This window comes from Magnolia sinica, chromosome 4 (assembly GCF_029962835.1).
Source record: "Magnolia sinica isolate HGM2019 chromosome 4, MsV1, whole genome shotgun sequence".
Classification (NCBI taxonomy): Eukaryota; Viridiplantae; Streptophyta; class Magnoliopsida; order Magnoliales; family Magnoliaceae; genus Magnolia; species Magnolia sinica.
The window spans coordinates 84039937-84054310 of NC_080576.1; the positions used below are offsets into that span (position 1 = coordinate 84039937).

At 38.4% G+C, this 14374-nt stretch overlaps 1 non-coding gene across 1 annotated transcript; it reads right to left on the bottom strand.

The window, feature by feature from the left end:
* Positions 1-394: 394 nt before the first annotated feature.
* Positions 395-501, bottom strand: LOC131244871 (small nucleolar RNA R71). The gene has a single exon (XR_009170643.1). It is a non-coding gene; the product is annotated as a small nucleolar RNA R71 (small nucleolar RNA).
* Positions 502-14374: the final 13873 nt, after the last annotated feature.

The window sequence follows — 14374 nt, forward strand, 5'->3', positions numbered from 1 at the left end:
ATTTCTTAATTGCTACAGTTTTCTCTCTCTTACGTTTAGGTTAGCTTAGTTACTTGAGGGCTGAGAGTTCTTTATACCCAAGTGGGTCAGTGATAACACTCGATATCTCTTAAGAGATGGAGGATTGGTCTAAGGGTTGCCTATCCATCACCGGATTAGACACCACTTGAGATCCTCAAAGATAACTAAAGTTATGGCTGCCAATCAACCGGCCAATCAACCCACAATTCAACCTCAACCTCAGGTTGAGGAAATTCAATATGAAAATGAGGTGCATCAAGCACTGCCTCCTCATACTTTACGAGATTATTTACAACTGGCGGGGTGAGCACACCTTCCTGCATGATTTTTTCAGAGAATGTAGGAAATATGGATATCAAGCTAGTAAACGAACACCCTCAGAAAGTCAATCATGAACTTCGCCCAAAAGGAAGATGAAACATTTTTCCAATGTTAGAAGTGGTTCAAGGATCTTGTTGGTTCATGCCCACAACATGGTTTTGAAACATGGCGCATAACAAATTTCTTCTACGATGGACTGACATCTTCCATGCACCAATTGGTCGAGACAATGTGCAATGGGGAATTCATGAACAACAATGTCAATGATGTGTGGAATTATTTTGACAAACTTGCTAAAAATGCACAATCATGGGACATCTCCCCAAAGCCCAATACCACTTCTAATCTAACTCAACCAAAGGAGATGGACGGAATGTATGTTCTGAAAGAGGAAGATGATATAAATGCTAAAGTGGCCAATCTCACAAGAAAACTCAAGGCCATGGAACTTAAGAAGGAAAAGGTTAAGGAAGTTATTTGCAGTATTTATGCGTGCAACATTCTTACCACTGAAAATTGTCCAACAATACCTCCCTTTCAAGAAATATTGAATGAGCAGTCGAATGCCGTAAACAACTACCAGGGGCCTTTCAAGGGAAGCACCTCAAACACATACAACTCTAGCTGGAGAAACCATCCGAACTTCAGTTGGATGAATGGGCAAAATGCTACTCCTCAAGGGATCCTTAACCAATTTTTGGAACAAAGGAAACCTAAGGAAGATTCGATTTCAAAACACATCTAAAATTAAGAGCTTTTCAATCAAGGCACATTACAAGCCTTTCAAGACCTCACTATAGCCATTCAATGGATTGAGTCACATTTAATTACTGGGGAGAAAGGGGTGCTTCCAGCCCAATCTCTCCCCAATCCAAAACCACAATGTGAAATTGGTGACCTAAGCTCTTCAAATCAAATAGAGCAAGCTAAATCTATCACCACTCCTGGGAGTGGGAAGATAATTGACAAAACTATTTCGGTAAGGGCTAAAAAGCCTAAGGATCTAGAAGTAGATGAGAATAATGGACCTAACACTGCTCCACAAGGGTAGGAATCGGAACCTCAAGGTAAGCTGATTGCTTCATTCCCCCAACGGTTGGTTACACAAAAACCTCTGTCTAACTCTAAGGATATTTTAGAGGTGCTTAAGCAAGTGAAGGTTAACATCCTTCTACTGGATCTCATCAAACAAATTCCTTCATATGACAAATTCTTGAAAGATCTTTCCACTATACTAAGCCCCACTTGATAAGATGGATCCTTCTACTCCAAGATTTGACTTGAAAATAAAAGATAAAAGGGGAGTAGAGAACATAGTGGTTGATCATCTTTCATGACTTGATTTTCCTGATTCCCTTGAGATGATACCGATAAATGACATGTTCCCTGACGAATAATTGTTTAAAGTCTCCCACTCACCTTGGTTTGTTGATATTGCTAATTATCTTACCATGAGTTTCAAGCCAACACATTGGACTACGAAGATAAGAAGAAATTCTTTGCCGAGGTATGCAAATTTTTCTAGGATGATCCATATTTATTAAAATATTGCCCAGACCAGATTCTAAGGAGATGTGTGCTAGACAATGAACACTAAAGTTTCATCTCCTTCTATCACTCTTAGGCCTGTGGTGGTCACTTTTCTGCTAAAAAGACCACAACCAAAATTCTACAGTACGACTTTTATTAGCCCATTATGTTCAGAGATTCTCATGAGTTTTACAAAGCTTGTGAGCATTGTCAAAAGTTGGGAGCATTGTCCCATCAAAATATGATGTCTCTAAACCCCATTCTGATCATTGAAGTGTTTGATTGCTGGGGCATCAATTTCATGGGACCATTCCCCCAATCCTTTGTAAATTTATATATTTTGCTAGTTGTAGACTATGTCACTAAATGGGTCGAAGTGATCCCGTGCTGGATATAATGACCATCAAACGGTCATTAAATTCTTAAAAGAAAACATCCTTTCCCGGTTCAAAATGCCTCGGGCTATCATTGGAGATGGAGGCTCACATTTCTTTAATAAGCCATTTATAAATTTAATGAATAAATATGGCATCTCTCATAAGGTAAGCACTCCATACCGCCCATAGACAAGTGGGCAAGCTGAGATCTCCAATAGGGAAATTAATCATATTATAAAGAAAACGGTTAACCCTGAACGTAAGGATTGGTCAATTTGATTGACTGATGCTTTATCAGTTTACCGTACAACCTTTAAGACACCCATTGGAATGTCTCCCTTTAAAATAGTCTATAGAAAAGCTTTCCACTTACCTGTGGAATTGGAACGTAGAGCCTACTTGGCTATTAAAAATATGAACTTCGATTTAGACAACGCCGGCTTACTACACAAACTTCAGTTAAATGAACTCGAGAAAATCCAGAATGATGCATACGAGAACTCGAGAATTTATAAGGACAGGATGAAGGTGTTCCATGATAAGAACATCCTTAGGAAAACATTCTTGACTGGTCAAAAAGTCCTTTTGTACAATTCTCGGGTACATCTTTTTCTAAGTAAACTCCGATCCCGTTGGATCGGCCTGTTCACAATTACGAATGTTTATCCTCCTCGGGCCATTGAGATAAAGAATTCCAACAATGGCAATGCTTTAACTAAATGGACATTGGTCAAAGCCATTTGTTGAGGAATTTAATTCAGAGGACATGTCCATACCTCTGATTAATCTTGTGTACCAGGATTGACCTCCTACTTTGACAGATGTGTAGTTAGGTTTATTGTTTTCATAAGATTTAGGACTAGGATAGTTGGCTTCCAGTTTGTTTCATTTTATTTTGTGCTAACCCATTTCATGCTAAGATTCGCAGAAACGCTTCAAATTCCTTCCTCTAGGTACTATCTCTCCATCACTACTCCCTTTCTTTTCATTGTCTCGTATGCATTACATGCCTATTTCTTTTACATTTAGGACAATGTACATTTTAGGTTTGGGGGGTGTTGATTAGGTAAACTAATTACTATTTTGTTTAGTTTTGAGCAAAGATGGTGAAAATTTTCAATTTTTAAACTGAAACTTGTTTGGAAGCGATAGCTTTTATAATTAAGAATGTCTTAAGTGGGATAATAAGATGAAAATTGAACCTTGAATTGTTGAAGTTTGATCGCCCAAATAAACTATCATCTAAGGTTCTTGAATTCAAATGATTAAGAAGGAAATTTGTATATCATGTTAATCTAAATCGCAAAACATGTTCAAGTTGCTTCCTTGGGATATGCTAGGATTTCTTATTGGTAGCATGTGAATCATTAATAGACATTGAGAATTGAGTCTAGAGAATTTTATTCACCATAAAAGATGAAAAACCAGTTAAAAAATAGGAGATCGACAAAAAGGCCATGAATGATGAAAAAAAATGAAGAATGACAACATCTTTGAGGAGAATGAAAAGGTCTCTAAAAAGGAGGTAATGTTTGAAAAAGAATGAATAGGAGTAACTATCGATATAAAATCAGAAATTGGAAAAAGAAGGAAAAGGGGGATATGTTCAGTACTTGAGTTTTTGACTAATTGTGATGTGATGAACATGGCTAACATTATGAACTGATAGTGTGTTCATGGGAAGTAAGTTGATATTCACCAAGCACATTGGAAAAACATGATACATGAATTTATGATTTTAAAACCGATAAAGAACCTATTTGATTGATTGCTTATGTGATTCGACTCTATGTTTTCAAAATCTCACTTTCTTATCTTGACTTTACTCATCCATACTTGATTTCTTAAATGATTGTTTCCTAAAAAAAGGTTTTAAAATTTGAAGATGGAAGATTGTTTCCTGAAAAAAGGTTTTAAAATTTGAAGATGGAAGATTATTTTACGCATGTTTTGCTCGGGACTAGAAAAACGCTGGTAGGGAAGTATGTTGAGACTCAAATATTGCTTATTTTTCCCCATTTATATCTTGGTTTTGCGAACATGATAATGCTTAATGGTGTATTTTATACATGTTTGTGTTACAAGGTAATTTTAAGAGCTTGGATTGAAAAGAATGCTAAAAGCATGGATTTAATGCTTAAGAATTGCCAAGGTATATAATGGATCTTTGGAGACTAGGATTGAAGATTTCAAGACCCCAAGATCTAAGAAAACCGAGTGGAGAAGGAAGGAAGTTGAAAGAACAAAGTGTTGTAATCTACTTCATTCGTTTCTGTCATCGACCATCGTTTGATGACATTGAGGCCATGGTTCGATGACATCGAACACAACTCGATGACATTAAATTTTTACATGAAAATCAAGTTGGTTGCTAGACATATTGGGTTTCATTCTTGATTACTCGAAGACTTTCTCGATGACATCGAGGAGTTGCTCGATGACATCAAATTTTCTGTAGAATTATGAAGCAACTCGCTGGACTATTTTGGATGCTTTTTTGATTGCTCAAAGACCCATTCGATGACTTGAAGCTTTGCTCGATGGCATCGAATGTAGGTTCGATGACACTGAGATTTACGTAGTGCGAAAGGAGAAAAGGCATGACTTCCCAATTCAAACCCTTTGATGACATCGAAGGTTGTTCGATGACATCGAAGGCATTACGCAGAGTTACACGGACTGCGTAAATTTGATACGATCTTGTAATTTTGAGAAAACTAGCCAATAAATATGGGTTCCTAAGTCTTTTTAGGATATCTAGGGTTTTGAGGAGTAGAGCAAAGGGTTGGAGACATCATCTAAGAGTTTCTTCTTCCTTTTTCCTTAGTTTTTAATACTTTCTTCTAAGGTTTTGATTCTAATCATGTCTATGGTTGGCTAAATCCTTTAGTTAGGGCTAAGGGGTAAAGCTCATAACATGATTGAGATGTTTTTCTTGTTTGATTCTTGTTCTTGTTGAAATTCTTTCATTCTAACTTGATATTTAAGGAATACTTTTAGTTTTTAATGTTTTGTTGTGACTCAAATTATAATAGATCTGCAATAGCTTTGAGTATCTTCTTTTCCTGATTTGAGATTGTGAAGATAGTAAATCCCATTATTCACCATTGTCCCTTGGGCATGGTTGGGAATGGAATCTCTTCTAACCTTCACAATTCTTCTATGTTCAGTTGTGGGATTGGTATATCCTGTTGTTTGTGATTGTCTCTAGGGCATGGTTTGGTGATGGAATCTGTTCACAACCCTAAGTGTAGGGTTGCAATGTAATAATAATCTTGGTGAGACCGAGGTCGAATCCACAGGGACTGAACCTTATACGTACTCTAAAAGTAGCTAGAACTAGAACTAGAAGAAGATGTAATCTAAATCAGAGAATGTAAGAGAATAATGGTGAATTATTAAACTAAAGTTTCTAAAATTTAAAGGTGCGAAAACTAAGGTTTCCAAGGATCCACTTGTAGATATTAGAGAGATCTATGCTTGATTCACGAACACAACTAGAATTAAAGTCCTATCTTCATCCAATTAGAAGATATGTCATTAAAAATCAACTTTGAACTTCCTTTGATCTAGTCCTCAATAGATGAGAGGTATGAGAACTAACATTGATTCCATCACAAAACCATGTCCATGAGACAAAGAAAATAACAGAATTTACTAATCCACCAACACTCTAAGATAATTATGAAGATTAGAAGGATTTCATCATCCAACCATGTCTAAGGGGCGATGGTGAACAATAGGGTTCCTAATTCCATAATCACAATATTGTAAAGAACATGCTCAAAGCTATCCCAGATCCATTGTAATTTAAGTTACAACAACCATTAAAAACTAAAAACATTCCTTATAATCAAACTAGAATCAAAGATAGTTCAACTAAAACATGAATCGAAGCAAAGAAAACAACTTGTCACGCTACAAGCTTCACCTCTTAGCCCTAGCTAAGAGGTTTAGCTAGACATGACTGAACTAAAATCTCAGGAAAACATAAAAGAAAAACTAAAGAAGAAAGAAGAAGGAGAAGCAAACTCCTAGTTGCCATCCACAATCTCTCTCTCTCTCTCTCTGACTTGTTCACGTCCAAAGAGGATTTTCTCTCTCTTTCTCTCTTCCTTTTATAGATACAAAAAGGTCGGTCGGATGGGTTTCACGCACAAGGAGTGGTGCATAAGGAGTACGCAACTGCGTTTGGATTGAATTTTTGGGATGGAGGTCATCCCATTTTCAATTCAAACTTCATGGTGTGATGCAAGGACCCCTTCTCTCTCTTCTGGACGGTCTGGATCACAGATCCGGATCTGACCATGATTATGCAACAGCCCACGGTGGAAGTTGCATCCGGACGTGCGTAATTAAAAAGTTCTTAAGCTGAGATGCTTGATAAGCCCTACAGTGATGCTTTTGGAGAAATCCACCCTGTCCATTAGATTCCTGGCGTGATTTCAGTCGAAAATGGGTGGTTTTGGTCGAGTTTTGGTGTGGCCAAATGTATCAAATCACGCTGGCATTCATCCTATGTTTGACGGTGATCTGCATGTGTGCACGTGCATGGGAGCAAAAGGACTTCATGGTCGTCCCCACCCCCTGAACACAATGAACGGTTCAAATCGTCCAAATGATGGACGGTGGTGGGCCATTGATCACCTCAGCGGATGACATCCGCATGCTACAGCGTAAAGGAGAGGGTGGGTCGGGTCAACCGACCTTTTATCGAACTCGCCGGTCTGGTGTGGTGCGGGAGTGCACACCCCATGTGCACGCACATCCCCAGGTAGGGTCCATCGTAATGTTTCTGATAAATTTACTTCGTCCATCCATTTTGTTTCTAATTTGAGGGGTTGAGACCAAAATTGAAGCATATCCAGCAATCAGGTGGGCCCTAGATCAATGATTTAGTGGCTAATCTATCCGTTAGGCCACTTCCATAAAGATCCAATGGCTGAAATTTTACGTGTATAGTTACTTTATGGTCCTCGTGCCAGATATAAAGTTTCGAGCCAAATGGCTGGTGGAAACCCTGTGATCTTGCATTCAGGATGATTTTCAGCCCCCTTTTACTTTAATCATATGATTTTCTCAGATCTTTGGCATGGGAATTCTTCGATGTCTGTCCCTTAAGTTTCGTCCCTTGCCATGGTGATTATCATGTATGCAAAACCAACTGATTATCAGGATGATTATCATCCCATTTTCGATTCAGACTTCATGGTGGGGTGCAATGACCCCTTCTCTCTCTTCTAGATGGTCCGGATCACAAATCTGGATCTGACCGTGTCGTGCAATGGCCCACGGTGGAAGTTGTGTCCAGACGTGCGTAATTTGAAAGTTCTTATGTTAAGATGCTCGGTGGGCCCTACAATGATGTTTTCGAAGAATTCCACCCCGTCCATTGGATTCCTGGCGCAATTTCAGTTAGAAATGGGTGGTTTTGGTCGAGTTTTGGTGTGGTCAACTGTATCGAAACACGCTGGCGTTCATCCTTCATTTGACGGTGATCTGCATGTGTAAACGTGCATGGGAGCAAAAGTACTTCATGGGTACGGTCGTCCCCACCCCTTGAATACAATGAACGGTTCACATCATCCAAATGATGGACGATGGTGGGCCACTGATCACCTCAGCGGACGACGTCCGCATACTACTACGTAAAGGAGAAGGCAAGTCGGGTCAACCGACCTTGGACCAGACTCACCAGTGTGGTGCGGTGCGGTGCAAGAGTGCACACCCCATGTGCACGAACATCCCTAGGTGGGGTCCATCATTATGTTTCTAATAAATCCACTTTGTCCATCCCTTTTGCCATCTAATTTGAGGGGTTGAGACCAAAATTGAAGCATATCCAGAGATCAGGTAGGCCCCAGATCAGTGATTTAGTGGCTGATCTATCCATTGAGCCACTTCCACAAAGATCCAATAGCTGAAATTTTACATGTATGGTTACTTTATGGTCCTCAAGCCAGATATAAAGTTTCAAGCCAAACGGCTAGTGAAAACCCTATGATCTTGCATTAAGGATGATTTTTAGGCCCTTTTTACTTTAATCACTTGATTTTCTCAGATCTTTGGCATGTGAATTCTTTGAACTCAGTCCCCTAAGATCCGTCCCTTGCCTTAGTGATTCTTGAGCATCAAATCCATGCCCTTAGCACCCTTTTCAGTCCTAGCTCTTAAATTCACCTTGCAACAAAAATATGATTAAAATAGAATGTTTAACCATTATCATGTACGTAAAACCAAGTAATAACTGGGGTTTAATATGTAATATTTGACCCTCAACACAATCCCCAACCAGGATTTTGCTAGTCTCGAGCAAAGTATGCAAAAAATAGTTTGAGAATTATATGACAATTCTTATAAACTCGAGTGATTTTTTTTTAAAGTAATCTAGATAATAGAATTCCAAGATACATCAATGTTGGGCATTACCTTCTCCTAAACGCAAGCACACAATAAACTTCATGGTTAAGTTCAAAGTATTAATCCATCAATTAGAACAATTCTAAACATTGAGTTCCATCGGTGTATAATGTAACCTCGGCTTATCATCATTAAGAGTCCAATCATCAATTTTCATGATAAAATTGATAATCAAACAGAGCATTCTTGGATAACCCAACCTAAATCGAAACTTGTTTCACAGTTCAACCTTTTTATTCTTCCAGCTTTTGATTTTTCCACCGATGACATCACGCTGTGTCAATCTTTTTAAAGATCTTTAATAGGTAGCCATTTTCGAACACAACTATTTTTTTAGCTGGTTAGATGGGTATTCTGTTTTGTTTTCAATGAACATGATGGACAAATTCCCCAGGTTGGTTCCTTCCATGCTTAGTGATTACCAAGTTAACCCTTCAATATCGAAATGAAACCTTAATGTGTAAGCTAGATGTGGCATGTGAAATCATGACTCAATCAATGTTTAAAACTTCTAATCATGGAGTAAAATCCAAACTTAATGGTGAAGTTTAATAGGTAACTGAATCCAAGAGTCATAAATCACCAACATACGTATCTTATACTTCTTAAATCAAGGATATACTTCTTAATCACTCAAATTCACAAAATTTTTAGAAAAAATTCAAAAATTTTCACAATTTTTGCTTAAGACCAAGAAAATATTGATCAAGTAACCTAATCTCCCATCCCCAGCCTCAAATCTACATTGTCCTCATTGTAAAACATATAGGCATGCAATGCACATAAGACAATGAAATTGAAGGAGAAGTGATGGAAAGATAATACCTAATGAGGGAGTTGTATGGCTTTTTCCAAAGAATCTTAGCGTGAAGGTGGGTCAGCACAAGAGTTAAACCAAACAAAAAAATAAACTGTCCTAGAACAACTAGAAAACAAACTATCATAACAGCATAAAGCCGACTATCCTAAAACGGCATAAAGCAAACTACCCTAGTCCTATGAAAGGAGTAAACCTACCTATACCTCCATCAGACTAGGAGATCAATCCTTGTATACAGGATCAGTCAAAGGTATGGACATGTCCTCTGAATCAAATTTCTTAACAAATGGCTTTAATCGATGTCCATTCACTTCAAACTCATTACCATTGGTTGGATTTCAAATCTCAACAGCCCCATGAGGATAAACATTGATAACAGTGAAAGGGTCGGTCCAATGAGAATGAAGTTTACCTAGAAAAAGATGTAACTGATAATTATACAATAGGACCTTTTGACCTGGCATGAATGATTTTCAAGGAATGTGTTGGTCATGAAACGCCTTTTGTCCTTGCAAATTCTGTAGTTCTCGTACACATTATTCTGGATTTCTTCGACCTCTTTCAACTGAAGTTTGCGTAGCGAGCCAGCATTATCCAAATTGAAATTCAGATTTTTTATTGCCCAGTAGGCTCTATGTTTTAACTCCACAAGCAAATGGTAAGCCTTCCCATAGACTAGTCTAAAGGAAGATATTCTAATAGGGGTTTTAAATGCGGTATGGTAAGCCCATATGGCATCGGTCAATCGGATTGACCAATCCTTACTGTCAGGGTTAACCGTCTTTTCTAAGATGTGTTTAATTTCTACATTGGAAATCTCATCTTGCCCACTTGTTTGTGGATGGTATGGAGTACTCACCTTATAAGAAATACTATATTTCTTCATTAAATTCTCGAATGGTCTATTACAAAAATGTGAGCCCCCATCACTAATGATTGCTCGAGGTGTTCTGAATTGGGAAAGGATGTTCTCTTTTAAAAAGTTAATGACCGTTTGATGGTCATTGTTTCGACATGGAATCGCTTCGACCCATTTAGTGACATAGTCTATGGTGAGCAAAATATATAGATTTCCAAAGGATTGGGGGAATGGTCCCATGAAATCAATGCCCTAGCAATCAAATGCTTCTATCATAAGGATGGGGTTTAAGGGCATCATATTTCAATGGGATAATGCTCTCAATTTCTGACAATGCTCACAAGCTTTGCAAAACTCATGAGTGTCCTTGAACATAGTGGGCCAGTAAAAGCCACACTGTAGAATTTTGGTCGTAGTCTTTTTAGCAGAAAAGTGACCACCACGGGCCTGAGAGTGACAGAAGGAGATGACACTTTAATGTTCATCATCTGGCACACATCTCCTTAAGATTTGGTCTAGGCAATATTTAAATAAATATGGATCATCATAGAATAATTTATGCACCTTGGTGAAAATTTTCTTCTTATCTTGCGCGGTTCAATGTGTCGGCGTGAAACCTGTGGCAAGATAATTAGCAATATTAACAAAGAAAGGTGAATGGGAGACTTTAAACAGTTGTTCACCAAGGAACATGTCATTGATATGTGTCGTCTTAGGAGAATTAGGGAGATCAAGGCGAGAAAGATGGTCAACCACTATGTTCTCTACTCCCTTTTTATCTTTTATTTCTAAATCAAATTCTTGGAGTAGGAGGATCCATCTGATTAGGCAGGGCTTAGCATCATTCTTAGAAAGAAGATACTTAAGTACCGCATGATCTGTGTAAACGATGATCTTAGATCCGATCAAGTAGGATCTAAATTTGTCCAAAGCGAACACTACCACTAAGAGTTCCTTTTCTTTAGTTGAGTAGTTCACTTGGGCAGGATTTAGAGTTGTACTTACATAATGAATAACGTAGGGCTTATTTTCTTTTTTATGGCCTAAAATAACCACAGGAGCATAGTCAGATGCGTCGCACATAAGTTCAAAAGGATGGCTCCAATCGAGTGGCTGCATGATAGGTGCAATAGTCAACATGCCCTTAAGCTTAGTAAATGCTTCCTGGCATTGCTCAGTCCACCGTATGGTGCATTCTTTTGAAGTAGATTACATAAAGGATGAGAGAGGAGACTAAAGTCCTTTATGAATCTTTTGAAAAAATCGACGTGTCCTAAAAAGGATCGCACATCTCATATATTCTTAGGTGAAGGTAGGTTAGAGATGAGACCAATTTTTGCCTTATCTACCTCGATTCTTTTGGATGAGATGATATGTCCAAGGATAATCCCCTAACGAACCATGAAATGACACTTCTCCCAATTAAGTACCAAATTCTTTTCTTCACATCTTTTTAACACACGTTTAAGATTCTCTAAGCATTCACTGAAAGATGGACCAAAGACAGAGAAGTCATCCATGAAGACCTCTAGATATTGCCTCATCATGTCAGAAAAAATACTCATCATGCATCATTAAAAAGTAGCAGGGGCATTATATAGTCTGAATGACATCCTTCGGTAAGCAAATGTGTCGTAGGGACATGTAAACGTGGTCTTTTCCTGATCTTCAGGGCCTATCTCTATCTAGTTATAGCCTGAATATTCGTCAAGGAAATAGTAATATAAATGACTAGCTAGCCTTTCCAAAATTTGATCGATGAAGGGCAAAGGAAAGTGGTCCTTCCTCGTAATGGTATTCAACTTCCTGTAGTTAATGCACATTCTCCAACCAGTAGTGACTCTAGTTGGCACGAGTTCATTATTGGCATTGACTACGATGGTGATTCCGAACTTCTAAGGAACCACCTAAGTTGGACTCACCCATTGACTATCGGATATAGGGTATATGATACCCACATCCAATAGTTTAAGAACTTTAGTTTTAACCACTTCCTTTATGTTTGGATTTAGTCTATGTTGTCATTGCCGAGAGGTCTTCGCATTATCCTCAAGATAAATACAGTGAGTACAAATCGAAGGGTCAATTCCATTGAGGTCCGCAATCATCCATCCAAGGGCTCCCTTATCCTTAATGAGAGTAAATATGAGCATACTCTCCTGTTCTTGCTCAAGGTGGAAAGAAATCACCACTGGGTATGTCTCATCTTGACCTAAATAGACATATTTCAATTCAGAGGGCAGAGGTTTTAGGTCAAGCTTTGGTGCCTTAACGTTAGACAGCAGAGGCACTTTATCAGTTTAGGGGCAACTCTTCAAATTGTGGCTTCCACCGATTAACTTCAAGTACCGGCGCAGTATCAAGCATGACACCCATCTCCCTAATCATGTCATCATCAAAATCATGGGAGTGGGCCAAACACGTCTCTAGTGGGTCAGAGGATAAGGTCAAAGTGTTCTATCTTCCATGAAAGAATCAATCATGTTAATGTTGTGAAAATCGTTATCATCCTCTGACCGTCTGCCTGTGTTGAAAAAGATATTCAACTCCAATGTTATATTCTCGAAAGACATACTCATGACTCCATTCCTACAATTAATGATTGTGTTTGAAGTGGCAAGGAATGAGAGACCAAGAAGGATGAGAATCTGAGTGCTCATGTTACTGATGGGTTTCGTATCCAAGATAATAAAATCTACTAGGTAGTACAATCTGTCAACCTAGACCAACACATCCTCAATTACCCCTCTTAGTACACGAACTGAGCAATCAGAAAGTTGTAATGTAGTTAGGGTGGGTTTTAATTCACCTAAGCCTAATTATTTGTACACTGAGTAGGGAATCAGATTTACGCTCGCGTCTAAGTTAAGAAGTGCGTGCTTAATTTGGTATTTCCTGATTACACAAGGTATGGTTGGGATACCGGGATCTTTGAATTTCTGTGGCACATCTTGCTTTAGGATGACACTCACTTTCTCAGTTAAGAAGATTTTCTTTTGAACATTTTGTCGTCTTTTGGTCGTACATAAGTCTTTCAGAAATTTGGCATATGAAGGTATTTGTTTAACCGCATCCAGTTGGAAAATATTGATCTTCACTTGTTTCAACACCTCTAGAATGTCCTGAAAGTGAGAAAGGTTTTGGTGCAACCAACCGTTGGGGGAATGGAGCAACCAGCTATCATTGTTGTCCTCTTCTAGGTCCTTAGGCTTTTCAGCCCTAATCGAAATAGTTTTGTCAATGGTCTTCCCACTCCTAAGAGTGGTGATAAATTTAGCTTGCTCCATCTGATCTAAAGATTTTGGATCACTTATCTCGTATTGCGGTTTAGGATTGGGGAGAGGTTGAGCGAGAAGCATATCCCTTTCTATAACCGTAACACGTGAATCCATCTTTTGCATATATTTTTAAGTTCTTGTATTGCTTGAGTGAGCTCTTGGGTTTGTGTGGAATTTTGAACCAGTTCTTCTTGAGGTTTCACTTGATTTGGAATTTAATTAAAGAAACCTTGAGGAGTAGCAGTTTGTCCATTCTTCCAACTGAAGTTGATGATTTCTCCAACTTAGATTGTATGTATTGGAGGTAGGTCCATTGAAAGGTCTTTGGTAATTGTTCACGGTATTGGATTGCTCATTCAACACCTCTTGAAAGGCAGGTATTGTTGGAAAATTTTCAGTTGTATGAACATTGCAAGCACAAATGTCGCAAACAGTTTCCTTAACCTTATCCTTCTTTAGTTCCATGGCCTCGAATTTTCTTTTGGGATTAGATACTTTAGGATTGATATCATCATCCTCTTTCAGAAGGTATAATCCACCCCTCTCCTTTGATTGAGTGGGCCTAGAAGTGATGCTCAATTTTGGGTAAGTATCCCATCATTGTGCGTTTTCAGCAAGTTTATCCAAGTAGTCCCACACATCATCAACATTTTTATTCATGAATTCTCCATTGCACATTATCTCAACCAATTGATGCATGGAATATGTCAGACCATAATAGAAAAAGTGTGTAATGCGCCATGTTTCA